Raw genomic sequence first — 19,697 nt, 5'->3', positions numbered from 1 at the left:
TGCGCGTGCGCAGAACCTCCGGTTCAGTCGCCCAGACCTCGGCCACAGTCACCCGCTTGGCTCGCGGAATCCTGGGAGGTGTAGTTTGCATCCGAGGTCAGCGCGCGCCACCACAAGCCTGCGGAATGTTGGGAGTGACAATTTGCGCCCAGAGAGGCTGAATTTTACTTGGTGTTAGGATTACACAATTATGGGAGTTCTGATAATAAATGCAAGTGTAAACAACAACCAAATGCCATTTGTAAAGTCAAAGTAACTAATACGTCTACATGCTTTTAAAAATTGTAATGCTACAGAGAACTTAAATACAAAAGTACCATTCCATTAAGCAGCTGTCACTTTATCCCACTGCCTGGTCCTGGCTGTCCAGTCCTCAAGGGCAGCTACTTATGGCTGTGGCATCTGGCATTCCCCGCGAACTCTCAGAATATACATGTGCCCTTATTTCTCGATTTATGAATTTTAGATCTCTTGACTTCTTTTTTAGATCTCTTGACTGTTTTTGAATTTAAGTCATCTAGAGATGCACCTACCACCACCAACTCCACCTCCATAGAGTTATAAGGTTTCTACCTGTCAAATTGGGAAAGCCCTGCCTTTAATTTATAATTATTTTAAGTTAGCCCAAATGTTGAGGTATTAAGTTGGTAAATTTATGCAGGGCAATTTGTCAACACAGCCAAAAGCCTTTAAAAACATGCAGTCAAAAGCCTCTAACCAAGAAATTCTAATAATTGTGAATGGCTGCAAAGGCTGAATAGTGTTGTTTAGATGATAATAAATTGAAAGGCTGAAGTGGTGATATTACTTTCAGACAGAGTAGAATCAAAAGCAAGGAAAATTGCCAGGAACAAAAAAGGTTAATTATATGTAATGCTAAAAGGGCCAACTCACCAAGTAGACATAATTCTAAATGTGGATGCACCTAACAACATAGCCTCTAAATAAATCAGATGAAAGAACTACAATTAGAAATAGACAACTCTGCAATTGTAATTGGAGACTTCAGCATCCCTCTCTCAATGACTGATAGAGCACTAGACAGAAAGTCAGCAAGGATATAGGAAAGCTCATCACTGAAACCAACCTAATCTAATTGATATTTACATAATACTTCACCAGCCAACAGAATACACATTCTTTTCAAGGCCTGACCTGGCCTCACTTGAGGTCAGAAGTTAGAGACCAGAGATGGTGAAACCCCATCTCTACTAAAAATTAAAAAAAAAAAAAAAAATAGCCGAGCGTAGTGCTGGGCCCCTGTAATCCCAGCTACGTGAGAGGCTGAGGCAATGAGAATTGCTTGAAAATGGGAGGCAGAGGTTGCAGTGAGCCGAGATCATGCCACTGCACTCCAGGCTGGATGACAGAGTGAGACTCCGTCTATATAAATATATAAATATAGCATATATTGGAAGGCCTAGCACTTGCGAGGGTATATGGGGAAAGGTGCTTTCATACACTGTTAGTGAGAAAGTCAGTGTGAATCAGTTAGGGACTGCACTGAGCTGTTAGCAGTAGAGGTCTGACTGAGACAGCTCAGAACAATTAGGACTTTTTTTGCTTACTTAGGAGAAACAGCTCAGAACTGTTTGGAGCCTCTACAAGGGCTTTCAGGGACCCAGGCTCATTTGGTCTTTTTTTATTTTTATTTTTATTTTTTTGAGACAGAGTCTTGCTCTTTCACCTAGGATGGAGTGCGGTGGCACAATCTCGGCTCACTGCAACCTCTGCCTCCCAGGTTCAAGCAATTCTCCTGCTTCAGCCTCCCGAATAGCTGGGATTACAGGAGCACACCTTCATACCCGGCTAATTTTTTGTATTTTTAGTAGAGATGGGGTTTCACCATGTAGGTCAGGCTGGTCTCGAACTCCCAACCTCGTGATCCACCCGCCTCAGCCTCCCAAAGTGCTGGGATTACAGGTGTGAGCCACTGCCCCCAGCCCATTTTAACTTTCTTATCCCTGCACTTAGTACACAACTTCCATCCTTGAGGTTATAGCAAGGTTTCTATAGCTACTGTCATCAAGACAGAGATCCACACAGAAAGTGGAGGAAGGTCCAGAAGCAAAGGGACCTTCTTAAAAGTCTTACTCAAAATGTCTGCTTACATCTCATTGGCCACCCACTTACAAGAGAGGCCCAGATATGTAGTTTTTTGATTACTAAGGGAGAATGAATATTGGGTAGATTACTAGCACCCTCGGCCTTGAGGTGCAGCCTTTTTGGAGGACAATCAGAAGTTTAAAAATTTAAATGCATTTGTTCTTGACTCGGAAATTCTTCTGCTGGGAATTTACCCTGGAGATGTGTTCTAACATATAGGCATGCACTTACACACTACAAGCTGTTACTTGCAGCAGGAAAGGGCTCATGGAAATGCATTTGTACTAAGTGTAATGCCCCAGTGAATGTCAGGCTTGGATCCATTGGATTATCAACTCTTTTCCCAAGAGGGAGGTGGAAAGAGACAGGGAGCAGAAGTATGGGTGGAAGCCCCCTTTTCTGAGCTAAAGCACAAAAGTAGGAGATGACACAAGTGCTTCCCCAGTAGCTGCAGTACCCCCAAAGTAAGTATTCAACAGGAAGTCAGTGGACAGGCAGACCATCTCCAAGACTGAAGAGGGCTGCTCAAGGGTCTGTAAATAACTGTTTTCTTTTTGTACTTTTCCAGGTAGAGGAAGCAGGCAAGGCAAAGCTTAGTGTGTGGCTGTTAACACTCAAGACTGGGAGACAATGGAGTCCACCCTTTATTTTCCGGGGAAGAAACCGAGACCCAGAGAGGTGTAGGGGCAGAGGTGACAGGAATTTTCTAGGTCTGCTTATTGGAGATTGTCTGTCTTAAACTAGATTCTCAGGCACTCTGAGGCCATCACTGTTACCCGGTTGACAGCAGTCATTTTCTTCCATATTCAGAGGAGTGCCGGTAGCACTAAGTTGGCATTTCATGAGTTGGGGCTGCCCAGTCCTCCCACTGGGTCTGTGTGCTGTGGGGCCCCTGCTTGGCTGGCTGTAAGGACACAGCACTAATACAGTAGCTCAAAGCAAGTGGCTCTTTAGGTTCCTGGTAGCTCCATTTACCAACTACTCCTGCTAAATGAAATCCCAAAAGGAGCCTTGGAAGGGCATTGTTGGAGATTTGTATGGGAACAGCCCCACCTATGGGGAGGAAAAATCCCTAGGTTATCATCCAACCACGGCTTTGTACTTTTTCCAAATTCATGAGGCATTTGAAAAAGAAGGGATCAGGCCGGGCGCGGTTGCTCACGCCTGTAATCCCAGCACTTTGGGAGGCCGAGGAGGGCGGATCACGAGGTCAAGAGATCGAGACCATTCTGGCCAACATGGTGAAACCCCGTCTCTACTAAAAATACAAAAATTAGCCGGGTGTGGTGGCGCGTGCCTGTAGTCCCAGCTACTCAGGAGGCTGAGGCAGGAGAATTGCTTGAACCTGGGATGTGGAGGCTGCAGTGAGCCGAGACTGCGCCACTGCACTCCAGCCTGGCACCTGGCGACAGAGCGAGACTCTGCCTCAAAAAAAAAAAAAAAAGAAAAGAAAAAAGAAAAAAGAAAGAAAAAGAAGGGCTCAAAGGTCTGATATGATCAAGGTGAGGGGACATGACCATTTTTACAGCCCTCACTGTTCAAACAGCCACAATGGAGTGGAGATTTTCATTTGAGAGTCATCCCAGTGAAGCATTCTCAATTTGTTCCATGCTATACATTCATGTCAGGAGCAATGTGTGAGTACAGCTGGTGCCACCTCCGTCCTCCCCTCTCCCCACGAAAACATCACAGGCCTCAGCAGGTAGGGAGACAGCATCATCCCTGGGACATCTTTCCTCTATCTCACTCCCAAGCAGGACCTACCCTGGCTTCTCTCTCTCCTTCTCCAGACCTGGCTCTGGGGATCTTTTCAACTAAGAGATACATTTCACATATGGTGAGCCCTTTGGCTATTGTGAGAAATTTAGCAACTTGAAAGAAGCAGCAGAGTCAAGTGAAATCCCAACACGACAGCTTTGTCATACTGGAATCTGGAGTCTTTCCCTGACAGTCGTGGGACAGCACCATGGAGTTGTTCTGGGTCCACCCCAGCAACGAAAAAGAGCTTGGTGGCCTCTCTGCTCCCCCAGCCTCATCCAGCCAGGCCACAGACATTGTCCAAACACTGTAACTGTGGCAGGCACTTTGCCCAACACTGGGAATAAGATGAGCCAAGACTGGGCAGGCATGGCCAGCAAGCTGGGGCATGTCCCTCACAGAGCCATGATCTGGAAAGTTCCACTGAGAAATGGAGGAGATGCATTCAGATAGATTCCAACAGAGCCCAGGAATGATGCTCTGAACAGACTATATGGTGAAGGAGAAGGGAAGACTGGGTGCAGAGAAGGAAGTAAAGGCAGAACAGTGGACGTTTCTTGTTTAGCTCAGCCAGCATCTGTTCTCCTTGTGGAAATGCTCCCTGGAGTTCTCATGGAAAGCTATTCCTCTATCTCTGTCCATGTGGTTTAGTAGGTTGGGCTCATCCCCAGTGCCAGGGGTGGGACATGACCCAGTCTTGGCCATTACAGCATACCCCTGCCTGCAGGATTTGGTTCAGAAGTGGACATTGAGCATCAGTTTTAGGACTTGTGCTGTATCTCCTGGGAAGGAGAAGCCGCTTTCTTCAGGAGTCATTAAGGATGTGAGCCTGGAATATGCCAAGAGACACCTAAAATGAAACTGTACTGGAGAATAAAAGAAATAGAGTAAAGCGATGAATGAGAAAAGGAAAGAGAGTAAAAGAATCAAAGACCCTCTGAGTCCCTGTATCCAACCGTACCTGAAGCTAAAATCCCTGGGATTTTCAGAAACATGAGCCAATCAATTCCCTTCTCTCCTTTTTTTTTTTTTTTTTCCTTTTTGGTTGATCCAGTTTGAGTAACGTTTCCATCAGTGTTAGGCATGCAACAAACTGATAAAGATAGGGCATTGAAAAAGGACAGAAAGGCAATTTCTCTCTTTCCCATCTTTCAAGTTCTTGAGGGATAAAATATTGCCTTTGAAGGACTCTAGGGATCAAAGAACACAGCCAAGGGTATGACCAGGGCCGCAACATTGCTGGTGGTCTTAGAAAGAACCACGAGGGAACCCACACCTGAGACCCAAGAGAAGGTGAGATCAGAAATCAGAAAGTCACAAAGAGCAAAGGCCAGGGGAAGGCAGTTCAGAGAGAACCCCCAACTCTGCAATGTCCATCCGGACAGTAAGGGATCTTCAGACTGGGACTAGATAGCACAGGGACTTGTCCCCTTTTCGTACTCTACTTGATGGCTTGGTATTTATCATATGCTTTTTCCTGGTACTTTAATTTGGCTTTATGGCTAAACTGGTAGCTTACTATGAGGGGAATTGTTGAAGAATGGTTGGAGCTCAGGCTTTGGAATCAGGCAGGTCTAACCATGACCACCTTAGTCACTGTATGACCCTTTTAAGCCTCAAATTTTTCATTCAGAAAGTGCAAATAATGATGCTGTGCAGGCATGATGCACAGATGTCAGCTGGCGGCTTCTTGGTCCTTGAGAATCAGGGAAAGACACTTGGATCCTCCCGGTTTCTTAGCCTGGTTGGTCACAAGGCCACCCCACAACTTCGTGGACTTGCATCATGGTTGCTATTATGTATCAGTCCAAAGAAACTTTGCTGCTTCACTAGTTCCTGCAACAACCCTCACTTACATAAAGCATTTGTGAGTCATAGGGTAACAGACTTTACCAAAGAACTGACAGAGCTGGGGATGTGTCACATGCCATGAACCACATAGCAAACAACATCCAAGTTAGATGCTCTTCGTCTGCAACCACAATGGAGGCCTCTGTTGCTACTTCCTCTCCTCCATGGTGTGTGTGCTGTCTGCCTTCCTCTCCTCCTGCCCTTGGCTTTTTCAACAAAACTCTTTCTCTTTGCCGTATGCAGAACAGTCACTGCTGCTATCTGAAGCCTCAGCACTACCTGGACCCAGGCTCTTCAGGTTTCATATTCTGCCTTGAGTGTAAGAAAGGTTCTTAGTTGCAAACAAGAAAGTCCACTCTGGCTGACTTAAGCAGAAGATGGTTTATCAAGGGATGTTAGGTGACTCACAGATTCACTGGAATGAAGAAGAAACAGACTCTAGACGGGGCTTCTAGGAACAAGTCCTACAACCACAATGTCCAAGAACCAAACTACTAAGGGAACAGCTGCCATCCTGACCCCAGGATCATGCTACCCCTCCTATGAGCAAGAAGTGACCTGCCTTACCATCCATAGAGAAGCCAAATTCCTCTCTGCCATTTCCCCATGCAGGGTACCACCTTGTGGAACTCTTTTCCTTCTTCCAAGTTACGTCTGCTTGAGTCTGCTTGGTGCAGCCTGGGTCTCAGGTGGAACCCTGGCTGTACAAAGTCTGGAGATGGAGTTTGTAGTTCTCCATCTCCAGCATAGAGGGCACAGCGGAAGGGCATTGGAGAAAGCACTCAGTGAACCAGTCTTTGCGATCTCCTGTACTCATCAAATGCTTCATGCTTTCAAAAGACAGTTCCTTTCATAAGAGAAATTCTATTGTCATGTTTTAAGACTTTTTTCTTTATCTTAGTATATGGCAGTGTAAAATTAAATGTAATAAGCCTGGGAAGCTATTGGCACAATGTCTGTCATATAGTGATGGTTCAGTACATATTAACTAGTAAGGCAATAGGGAGGTATCTTTTCAGTTGGTCCGTCAAGGTTGGAGAGGATTTCCAACCCAAGGCTTAAGGAGAGCAGAGATAGAGATAGAGATAGAAATAGAGATAGAGATAGAGATGAGATAGAGATAGAGGTAGAGGTAGAGGTAGAGGTAGAGATAGAGAGAGATGATAGATAGATAGACAGACAGACAGACAGATGATAGATAGATAGATAGATAGATAGATAGATAGATAGATAGATAGATGGCTAACCCATTAATGAAACTGTTGACCTTTAATTTTCTCCCTGTGGTCCATTTCAGTTCTCCCTCAATGTCTTTTCATTCTCCTGGAATGACCAGCTTCACTTAGCGTTGACTCCACCTGTTGAAACTCAACAAGTCACCTTTTCACAAGACTCCAGAGTCATCTGTAGTCCCTGACTTAGTTTCCACTGTGTATCTTTATCAGCCTGCACACATTTTGGTTCATCATCGAGAGGTACAGGACTGGAGGATGCATTATATCCAGGTAAAAACTCTGAAAATAACAAGATAGATAAGGTTTCTACCTTGGATAATGCTTTAGAAAGCTTGGAAGATAATAATGAATGCTCAGTTATGAGTTTCTGAGACTCAGATTTTTTTTTTCAAACAACCTAAGCAATCGCTGTACATAGTACACAAATTCTATCAAGAAAACATCTGCAGATTAGTTAGCTTGTGCAGGTACAGCTATGGGTGAGTTGGCTTTCACCCAGATGCTATGTGAGCCGCCTTGTCCACTGCTGAAACTCTTGCACCAAATCAAGAGGGAGCCTTGGGTCCCTAGTTCTGCACAGGGAACACCATTCTTCAACAGTTTGCTTCAATAGGCAGTATATCATTTGGGATATTTATCAGCATTTTGGAGAATCTGCAATGTACGTTTGGGCTGAATTACATCCATCAAAGAGAAGGCTGTAGGCTTTCTGGCTTTTCTTCCTTTATTAAAACAACAACAACAACAACAACAAAAAAAAAAAAAAACAACAAAAACTAAAAACTAAAGAAAAACAAACCAAAACAAACAAACAAACAAACAAACAAAAAAGCCCCTTCTAGTCTGATTTAATCTACTGGTTCACAGCCAAGGTGGATGGGGGCAATCATTTGGCAGACATTTTAAATGACTCTGGGGTGAAGGGGAAGAAGCCTTCTATTTGTCCTACTCTGATCAGATTTCCATGACCACTTTCCTCCTTAGTTCACAGGAGAAATTGCCAGCCCTTGGCCTGACTTTGAGGGTTGGACACCAGGCTCTTTAATTTGCTCTGTCCCATATTTTGTAATTCTGTCAAGTATTTGATTCTGTACTGTGAAAGAGACATTTTGTAAAAGCAAAAATAGTAATAGGGCTGATTTGGCAATGTGACCTAAAGAACAAATGATCTCACTGTTACATTAAAATCCACCAGTTTGGAAAAGGAAGGTTCCTGAAGGTGATGGAAAAGAATTATTAAAACAGCACAAAGACAATTTGTTAGAGCAGAAAAGTCATTTATTTCCTGGGCAGGGAATAAACACTAAATCCATCCCTGCAGGAAGTGGAGATCCAATACAGCCTGCTCATTTCTGCACCTCTCCTTTGAAGCTTTGCAAACAGAGCTTCATCCATGCTCCTTCTCCAATTCCAGGCTTGCAAAGTCCTATTAACATCCCAGGTGCTGCACAGAAAGTGTCCACATCACCCCTGCGTAGGAAACTCTCCCTGCTCCCCATGACATCCATTTGTTTAACATTCTCTTCAGTTGGTTTATTTGAGAGGTGACACAAGGAAGCTAACCAGGGAGTGAGAAGTGAAACAAGGAAGGGAAGGAAGCCAAACACTAAATCCATCCCTGCAGGAAGTGGTGGCTCAGTCCAGTGGGAAACTCTGGAGACTGTGTAGAGTGCTCCTCAGAGCCACCCTGGGGTAGTGAGGAGGCTTTATCATCCATCTTGGCAGGAACCGTTTTCAAGAGTGTCGGCACTTCCTTCTGCCCCACACCTATAGACTGAACATTCCAGAGAAAGCCCTCGGATGGAGAATCCCAGGTACTTTCCTTAGAAAGCCTTCAATATATGAGAGAGTGAGGAGGGCTGAAGGGACGTGGTAGGAGCCAACAGCATCTGCTGTGCTTTGCCTCATTGATCCATTGATTAATCTATCACTTCGTATGAAGCCCTGTGCCAGTTGTGGTAGCTGCAATGGAGAATAAGACAGACACCGTCCATGATATCCTGAAGCTCAAAACCTGGCAGGAAAGACCAAAGTTAATTAAATAAGCACAAAAGTATACAATAAAACCAGTGACAAATTGAAGTGAAAGAACAGAACTGAGAGCTCTAAAAGAGGAAGGCAGGAAATCGTGCTCCTGTTTGAGAAATCATGGAGGGCTTCTTTGAAGAAGTTGTGAGTTATTTAAATAGAGGTGGGAGCGCTCTGGAAAGCAGTTTATGCTGAAAGAATGACATGTGCAAAGGCCCTCAGCACCAGAAACCCTGGTAGTGAAGCTGGAGATCAAGAGGTAAACGGCAAGTGGGAGAATTGGAGCTGAACGGGACTGAAGAGGTGAACACGGAACAGAGCACACAGTGCTGTGGGAGCTGTGCTCACAGTTTTGGTCTCTATTCTCAGAGCAGTGAAAGCCATTGAAGGGTGTTAAACTAGGAAGTGATTTCACTTTTTCTTCCAATTTTTTTTATTATGGTAAAATACTCGTAACAAAATTTACCATCTTAGCAATTTGTATGTATACAGTTTGGTGACACTAAATGCATTCATAATGTTGTGCAACCATCACCACTATCCATGTCCATAACTGTTTTCAACTTGTAAAACTGAAACTCTATACCCATTAGACAAAAGCTTCCCATTATTCCCTCCCCCAAACCCCTGGAAACCGCCCTCCTACTTCCTGTCTGTATGAATTTGCCTATTGTAAGTATCTCACATAAGGGGGATCGTACGGTATTTGTCCTTTTGTGACTGGCTTATTTCACTTAGCATAATGTCCTCAAGATTCGTATGTTTAGATGTTAAGTTTTAAAAGATATATGTGCAAAAACAAACTTAGCTGTCAGGCAGAGAATGTATCAGAGTGGGAAACAGAGATTGATGTTAAGCACAGAGTTGCAGATCACCACGTGTGGAGCTCAGATGGAGTGGGCTGAGCTGGAGACACGCCCTCAAAAGCCTTTGGCACTGATATATTGTAACATTACCTTATTGAATGTTTTGTGTATACACCTTGTCTTCCTGTCCAGGTTGTAAACTCTGTGGGCTCAGGGTTTTTAACTTAACCTCCTATCTTTGCTACACCTCCACTCTCTTATACTTAGTTTAGTAGAAGCAGCATAATGAGGTGGATAAAATAGGGAATTTGGAATAAGAGGCAACTGGCTTCAATGCCAGACTCACCACTTACTAATTGCATAACCTTGGGCAAGTTACTTGTTTCCTCATCTGCAACACAGCAATAATAGTAATAGAATATATTTCATAGGCTACGAGGAGACTTAACATGATAACATAAGCTTTGCACTTAGGAAGGTTCCTGGCGTAAAATGAGTAAGTATGTAACAGAGGTTGGCTATAAACTTCGATCTATCTAAGCCTCAGTTTTCTCCTTCGTAAAATGTATGCAATGATGCCTTCTTATCAGTTAGCTATTGCTGCCCCACAAACTATCCCAAAATTCAGGGGTTTAAAATAACAATCATTTATGATTATAACTCACGTGTCTGTGTGTCAGCAGGGTCTGGCTCAGTTGATCCTAGCTGGGCTTGCTCATGCATCCGTGAGTTGGCTGGAGAAGTTTACCTGGCATGGCTCTGCTCAATATGTCTCTTCCTGTTGTCCTGGTGCCAACAGGCTGGGGGAACCATGTCATTTTAATGGATACGGCAAAACTGCAAGAGCACTGGCCCAATGGTGTAAATGCTTTTTCACACCTCCTCTTGTATCATGTCAGTCAGCAATCCCATTGGCCAAAGAAGGCCACATTGCTGAACTCTGAATAAATCCATCTTAAGAGTGAAAAGAACATGTATACGGAGACAGGTCAGGAATTGGGACATTGATGTAATGAACTATACCTACAAAACAGAACTTTTTTGGTAACATATGTAAAATGCCAATCATATTGTAGGTTTTTAACACCTACATCTGCATTCCTCTTCAACAAATGTTGGGTAATTGACTCTGATTTAAAGAGTAAAAATAAATTGGTTCCAAGCATTTGAAGCTATCTGCTTATTATAAAGCTTGGCATACTATATGATATAGCAATCAATTAACAGTTTGGGTTGGGCTCCCTCACACAGTACTGCTGGCAATGGAAGTTGATGTGATCTTTCTAGAAAGAAATTTGACAATATGTATCAAAAGCCTTAAAAATGTATACTCTTTGACTCAGAAATTTCCATTATGGCAAATCCATCCTAAGGAATTTGGAGAGATATAGATAAAGTTTATGTATAAAGACATTAATTGAAATAATATTTAGAGTAGCAAAAAAAGAGGATAATGCTAGATTAGCTTGTTGCAGGAAAAAACCTCTTACTGAAAACAGCTAGAAAGCCCAGACTCAAGCAAATCTGTTTTGGGATTGGAAAGTTACCAAGGCAGCTTCAACTTGAGGATTCAAGATTCAGGATATACGGAACAGCAAATAAGGTGATCTGACATTCTGTGCTATTTTCCCCTCAAAAGATTTGTGGATTGGGCCAGGCCTGGTGGGTCATGCCTGTAATTCCAGCACTTTGGGAGGCTGAGGTAGGCAGATCACCTGAGGTCAGGAGTTTGAGACCAGCCTGGCCAACCCAGACTAGTCTTGTAGAGATGGTGAAACCCTATCTCTACAAAAGTACAACAATTAGCTGGGCGTGGTTGCATGTGCCTGTAGTCCCAGCTACTTGGATGGCTGAGGCAGGAGAATTGCCTGAACCCAGGAGGCAGAGGTTGCAGTGAGCCAAGATTGTGCCACTGCACTGCAGCCTGGGTGATACAGCAAGACTCTGTCTCAAACAAACAAAAGATCTGTGGATTCATGAGTTGTGTAGCCAAAGATGCTAAGCAACAAAAAGAGGCTTTTAAGTGATACAGAACCTGAGAAAAGCTGTCAGCGGCCTGAAGAGGGGCTGAAGAGACAAAAATTAGAGCTCAGAGCTGTTAAGACAGCTAGGACTTGAGAGACTAAGATGCTTTGCAACGAGCAATACAGAAATATGAGCTGCTTATTCTTTCAAGACATTCACAAAATCACCAACAGTGAATGTTTAGAGAAACTGAGCAGAAAGTGTCAGCTAAGAGGTTGAAGAGAGTAACAGATTTTCCAGCCTCAGAGAGATGGGGGATGAAAAATGGTTTTGAAGTCCCACTAAAAAAGAGAGACACTGGTAAATAACTCAGGCTTTCAGATGGAACCCCTAGAGACCTACACCTGGGAGTAAAGACTAGCTAAAAATAAATCAGACCTCATAACAACTGATACCCTCAATCTGCAATTGGATTAAAATGATCTGTCCTAACTCTAACTGACTGCCATAAGCTAAACATTCATTTAGAGTTTCTGCAATATTTTATACATGTTTCACATTCAACCAAAATTCCCGGGATATCAAGAAATAGCAGACATAAAAAAATCAGACAATAAAAACAGATCCAGAGGTGATCCAGATATTAGAATTATTAAACATGGTCTTTCAAATAACTATTATTAATATGTTTAAGAAAGCAGATGACAAAATGAAAAACTTGGCCAGAGAATTGGAATATATTTTTAAACCTATTTAAAGAAAACCCAAGAATTGGAAAATATAATACAGAAAATTAAGAACACATTAGATAGGTTTAATAGCTGATTAGATGTATCTGAAGAGATAATTAGTAACATGGAAGCTAAGTTAGTAGAAAATATCCAGATAACACATGAAGATAGAAAAAATAAAAAATATGTAGAAAAGATTTAAGAGACAAATAGGAGATAGTAAAAAAAATTTAATAAGTATGTAATCAGAACTCTGATTACATACTTATTAAAGGAAAGAGGAAGTGGTACAGAAGTAATATTTGAAGAGAAAATAGCAAAATATTTTCCCAAACTGATGAAAGACTTAAAACTTGATTAAAGATATTAAGAAACACAATGAAATCCAAGGAAAATAACTGCAAAGAAAATCATACATAGGCAAATCATAGTAAAACTGCTGTAAAACAAAAATTAAAAAAAAATCTTAAAAGGTAGAAAAAAGAAAGGACACTGCATTTTAAAAAGTCATAATAAGGATGACAACTGACTTCTTAAAATAAATAATGAAAATCAAAATGTATCTTTAAACACTTAAACTTTTTAAAATAAAATATTTTTAAGTTGTTAAAATTTTAAGTAGCTTAGGCAACAAAACAAGACTTCTTCTCCACAAAAAAAAAAAAAACAAAAAAAAAAAAAAAAAAAAAACGTAAAATATTAGCTGGGCATGGTGGTACACACCTGTAGTCCTAGCTACTTGGGACTCTGAGGCAGGAGGATTAGTTGAGCCCAGGGATTTGAGGCTGCAGTGAGCTGTGACTATACCACTGCACTCCAGCCTGGGTGACAAAAGGAGACCCTGTCCCTAAAAAATAAAATAAAATAAAATTCAAATTAAATAAAATGTTAATTTGAAATTTTAAATGTTTTTAAATGCTGAAAGAAAATAACTGCAAATATAGAATTCTATACCAAGCAAAAATAACCTTCAAAAATAGAGAGATAATAAAGACATTTTCAGACAAACAATAACTGAGATGATTTACCACTATCAGATCTGGAGTAAAAGCAATAGTGACAATGTTTTTCAGGCAGAAGGATATAATCACAGATGGAAGTATGGAAACTCATGAAAGAATGAAGAAAAAATGTAGAGGTAAATATGTGAATAAGTAGAAAGGATATTGCCTGTAGAACATCACTTTAATGATAATCTGTTGTGGGGTTTAAAGTACATATGGAATTAAAATATATGACAACAATTATACAAAAAAGAGGAGTAAGTTGAGTTATAATTTTCTAAGAACCTTAAAAAATTGAGGAAGAATGATGAGATTACTAATTTATATTAGGCTTCCAAAAGTCAAGGATGCATGTTGAAATCTCTTGGGTAACCACTAAAAAGACAGATAACTAACAAACCTTAACAGGGGAGAAAATGAAATAACAACAAAGATGATTAAATTAGAGACAAGAAAAGAGAAAAGGGGAACGTAGGAGAGGTAAAGCAAATAATAATATTGTAGATTTAAACCCTTAATATATCAGCAATCAAGTTTATATATAAATGAACTCAATATTCCATTAAAAGACAAAGAAGGTCAGACTAGATCAAGGAAAATAAAATTCAGTTATCTGCTGCTTACAAGAAAGCACAAGAATTGAAAACACTAAAAACACTGCAAGCATTAACCAAACAGAAACTGAGGATAAAGTGTGTTAAGGGGCCAAGAAGTATATCGCTGGGAGAAAGAAGTGCATTTCATCATGACAAAAACATCAATCCAGAAAAATACAATAACTTTATTTTTACAGTAACCAAAAAAGAAAGAAAGAAAGGATTCAACCCAACTATCCAAGAATAGAAGAGTAAGCATCTTATGATACATCTATATGACAGCATCTCATGAAGCCACTGAAACCCATGCTTTTGAGAAACAACTATATGGAAGAATGCCTCAGATACAAATTTATATGAAAAAAATAGGACATGACTGGTCACATCAAGACACTTGCATATGCAAGTTTAGGAGGGTGCAAAGAAAAAAAATAGGATATATTCCAACATATTTCAATAGATGAAATATGTTTTCGTGAGTGGTAAGATTGTAGATTATTTCTATTTTATTTTTACTTTTTTATATTCTCTGAGGTGTCTACAGCCAACTTACAGTGCATCTTATTTGAGTCTTGAAAAATGTATTTAAAAAGAATTATGGATGCCATAATAATTAAAATCTGGAAAAAGCCTCCTTTGCCTAATCAAAGTTTCTACATATACAAAATTCTGAAAAAATGAAGAAATAATCCCTCTGTTTTCCAAGCGCACATCAAGGACATGCTTTTAGGTAGAGAGTGTCCTGGACACAGGCCCCTGGGAGCCTAGCCTGCTCACATTGCAGATTGCTGGAACTCTGCTGATAAAGTGATGTCTGTGACACAGTCTTCTTTCTGTAAGGCTCATGCTACTCAGGATGTGCAAGTTTGGAAATAAAAGGAGTTTCAACAAAGCTTTTGTAATTGCCTTATTGAAGGGGTAATAATAATATGTTCTTCATGGGCAAAAGCAAAATCCATATAAGCTAAAACAACATAATTTAAAATTACCCTTAATTTAACCATCCAGAGAGCAAGCACTGCAGTTAGCCTTTTGGTATACCACCTCCTAAAAGGTTTTCTTTGTGTGGGCACATCAACATGCCAAGAAAAGTCATTCTGTGTGCCTTGTTTTGTAGCCTGCCTTTTTCAATTACCCATAGATCATAAGTGTCTTGGCAAAAGGAGTCTTTAAGAAGTGACAGCAATTCTCACGGGTAATCACAAATACACTGGAATGAGGGAGCTGACTCATCTGTCTTGGCCCAAACCACTTTCCTTTAAGTGCTTTAGAGATGAACGCAGACGTTGTAAAATTATCATTTTCTATTTTTAATAAGCCCTTAATTTTCTTTGTTGCTATGGTGCATGTTTTTACTTTGCTTAAAATTAATATGTATTATTCCATTGAGGAGAATCTACTTATGCCAGTAATGTGAGCCAATTGCTCACTCTTTCAGATCATAGAGAAATTATTGATTTTAGAGGTTAAAGGGACTTTAGCAATGATTTAGCTGAATCTTCTTATTTTATGGGAAAACTGAAAATTCAATACAGATGATGGAAATGGACTTGGATGGTAAAGCTGGCAAATGACACATCTTAAGACTCCAGAAATACTTTGCACATTTTCCAAATGTCTCTGCCGTTTGAGAATATCATAACCAGAAGATCTGAAAGTGTTTCAGCATTGTGACAAGACAGGTACTCCTGCTGTGAAGATCCAATTAAAGTCCCCCACCCCGACATGTTCTTCCACACAGCCTCCCTCCTTTCTTACTCCCAGATTTGATCACAACACCCCACCTAAATTCTCTCTCACTTCTGGGCAACCAGAAAGCAACCCACTTTTCTATGTGAACCTCAGAGAACAGTTGCAACTGCCCTACTCACAGCTAAGCCACCTAGCTTCTATCCTATGAGCTCTACTCTCAGAAATATCCCAAGCTTGGGTCTCCTTTTTTGTTGCTTTGATTACTTTTGGGGAGGGGGGGCTAATTACTCTAGCCTCCAGTCCATCTTCCTTCTTTACAAGCCTGTTTTCCTGGTTCTCAACAATGTTTAACAAATATTTATTGATTGTTTATTATATGCCAGGCTCCGTGCCTGCTTCAGGAGACACAAGGCAGTGATGGGCAAGACAGGCACAGTCTCTGCCATGGTGCCAATCACTGCCTATTAGGGTTGGTGGACAGTCAGTTTTTTGAGCAAATATTAATACAACACAGAATGTGATGGGGGCTCTATTACAAATACTAACCCAGACCTGGGGGATCAGGGAGGGGTTCTCAAAGGAATTGATATTTAAGCTGAGAGTTGAAGAATAAGTAGGAATTAGACAGACAAAGAAGTTGGGGGGTTGGCAAAGATTAGTGTATCAGGAAAAAAGGAATGGAGTATGCAACAACCTACTAATGAGCCAGAGAAAATAGAGTGTTAGGAAATAGTAAAAAGAAAAAAAAAGATAATTAAATTATTATGGTTGGAGCACAGGATAAAAGTGGTTAACAGCAAGGCTGGAGAAGTAAGCAGGGGTCTCTCTTGGTGCTCACATTGTCATTTGTATTAGTGATCTGTATTAGAGTACCTCAAAAATTACCAGCTTAAAACAAAAAACACTCATTATCTCACAGTTTCTATGGGTCAGTACTCTGAATGCAGATTATCTGACTCAGGGTGTCTACAAGGCTATAATCAAGGTGTCTGGATCATGATCCACTGGTTACATGCCAAGGCTTGACTCGGGGAGGATTTGCTTCCATGCTCGCTCATGTGGCTGATGGGAGGCCTCAAGTCCTCCAGCTGTTGTCCAAGGACATTAGTTCCTTGCCTCATGGGCCTCTTCATAGAGCAACTTACAGATGGAAGCTGGCTTTCCAGGGCAAAGGCTATGAGAGACAGTGAGAGAGGACTAGCAAGACAGAGTCAGTCTTTTTGCAACCTAATTTGGGAAGTGTTATCTTAAAACTTTTGCTATATTCTACATGGTAGAAGTGATTCCCTAGGTCCAGGATGCACTCAACGGAAGGAGATTAGACAAGAGTGTGAATACCATGCCAGGGAGACCAGAGGGGCCATTTTAGGGATATGCTACCACACTACTTTTGTTTATAAATAATTCATATGGATGGTACAGATGCTGGGAAGTTTGCTTGTTAACAATTCTCATCCATTTTCCATACCCTTCCCTTGTATTCCTTTCTTCCTAATGGGAAGAGAGCCTCTAAACCTCACATTCAGATCCACTTCTTAGCTGGGGTCAACCTAGAAGAATTTGGAGAAGAGGATTAAAAAAAGAATTCCATTGTATAATTTATCAAATTACCCCCTAGAATCTTGTATTGTCTGCACAGTGGTTCCAGAGCTGTAGTATTTTGAGTTGCCCTAATATCTCATGTAGGTTTGTGACTTGGAAATGATAACCTCTTCATCTAAACATTTTTCTCTTTCTGTGTTTAAAAATGTTAATATTATCAGATTCCTTCATGAAGTTCTACTTCTTGACATATGAAAACTATAAGAACTTTTCTGCTGGGTGCAGTGGCTCATGCCTGTAATCCCAGCACTTTGGAACGCATAGACAGGTGGATTGCTTAAGTTCAGGAGTTCAAGGCCATGCTGGGCAACATGGTGAAACCCCATCTCTACAAAAAATACAACAACAACAAAGATAGCCAGGCATGGTGGCACATGCCTGTAGTCTCAGCTACTTAGGATGCTGAGATGGGAGGATTGCTTGAGCCCAAGAGGCAGAGGTCGCAGTGAGCTGGCCTTGGTGACTGAGACAGACCCTGTCTCAAAAAAAAAAAAAAAAAAAAAAAGACAACTATATGAGCTTCTAAAAAAACAATAAACAAACAAGGCTCAGGAGCCTGCAGGAACATTGAAGCCAGACATGTGATGGGGCTGTGGGTGCCAGGAGAAGAAGGCTGAGCAACAGCAAAAGGCCTCAGGGTGCTGCCATTCTGGGAAGCTGTCAGACTCAGTGTGTCAAAAACTTACAGTCAAGAAACTGTCTTGCACTTGACCCAGAAATGATCAATTGGAGAGAATTGATTCAACCTGGTAATCCTCACAAAAGACTGATATCTGCAAGCCATGGATCTGAATTTCAGTTTACATGGAGAAATGTAGAAGCTCGGGGCCTGGACACTAGTGTCTCCTGGCTTGATGTTCTCTCCCAACAGGGTCAGCATTAGAATTAGTTGGAAGAAGGCAAGCTACTTTTGTGACCCAGATGCTTAAGAGCTTTGTGTCCTAATGGTTTGAAATAACAGCTGCATGATAGGGATGCTGCTGCCATTGGGATGCCAGGTCATGATCTAGGTCTAGGGCATCCTTCCCTGGACAGCCTGGTCAGCACTCCCAATATCTGTGGCAAGGGCAGAAGGCTAACCAGCCAACCACACCAGGACCTCATGTGTAAGAAGAACTAAGAGTTTCTGGGTCATAAGTTAGTGAAATCCAGCTGGAATGAACATAGATAGAAATGGAATTTATTGGCTCATGATATCCTGAAAGAGCAAGAGTGAGGCCATACGGATGTGCTCCATCTTTTGTCTCAGCTTCTCTCTAGATATCGGCTTCATTTTCTTCCCTTCACCATAGATCGGCTTCCACCATATGGTAGAAAACATAATCCTTAAGGTTTATGTTGGAAATGCCAGGGCAACAAAGAGGAACTTACTCTATTTCCCAATTCCTGAAAAGTCCCAAGGAAGAGATTAAGTGCCTCTCCAGGAGCAAGCAACTGCTTGAGGTGGGGAAAGACAGGATCATATCATAAAATGGCAGCTGCTGAGCAATAACATGGGCATGATAGTTGGGGCTGCAGGGAGAAACCCCCGAAGAAGATAGTGGTGATGGAATTCACCAAAGGACCTCACTAGCCCATGGGCCTCATGAACAATCACAACAAACCACCTCTTGATCTAATTTGAGCACTTGACATCATCATACATGGATGTTTCCTTTTTAATATCCATTGGATTGGACATGTCAAATATCCACTTAGAATGAATAAGAATGGTTTCAGACTATGTAAAATGTGTAGAGTATGGCTTCTTACCAAGATTGCTTATCCCACCTATGCTCTTGGGGATAGGTATTACAGACTGATATTCTAACCAGTCAGTCAAACACAAGCAGAGCCAAAGAGATGGGTGAAAAGCAAACTCTGGGAAATTAAAGAATGTGCTCACATAAGCTGAAAGGAGCAAAAATTTCAGCATCATTTAATGTCTTTAAGGAAATTTCACACTGAACAATGTAATTCAGAAACATAATTTCAGAGCTCCAGTGTCTTAGTCTGCTTTGTGCTGCTGTAACAGAATACCACAGACTGGGTAATTTATAAAGACCAGGAAATGTATGGCTCATAGCTCTGGAGGTTGGGACATTCACAATTAAGTTGCTGGCATCTAGTGAGGATTTTCTTGCTGTGCTATACCATGGCAGAAGGTGTCAAATGACAGAAGGGCAAAAAGAGAGAGGGAACAAGAGTAAGAGTGGGTCAGCCCATTCCTGCAATAATGGCATTAATTAATACCATGTCCTAAACACCTCTTAAAAGTCCCACTCACCAATACCGCCATAGTAACAATTAAATTTCAACATGAGTTCTGGAGGAGCAGACATTC

The sequence above is a fragment of the Sapajus apella genome, unplaced genomic scaffold, assembly GCF_009761245.1.
Source record: "Sapajus apella isolate SASKATOON/1434 unplaced genomic scaffold, GSC_monkey_1.0 scaffold38, whole genome shotgun sequence".
Taxonomy (NCBI): Eukaryota; Metazoa; Chordata; class Mammalia; order Primates; family Cebidae; genus Sapajus; species Sapajus apella.
Note: the sequence above shows the minus strand (reverse complement) of the source record.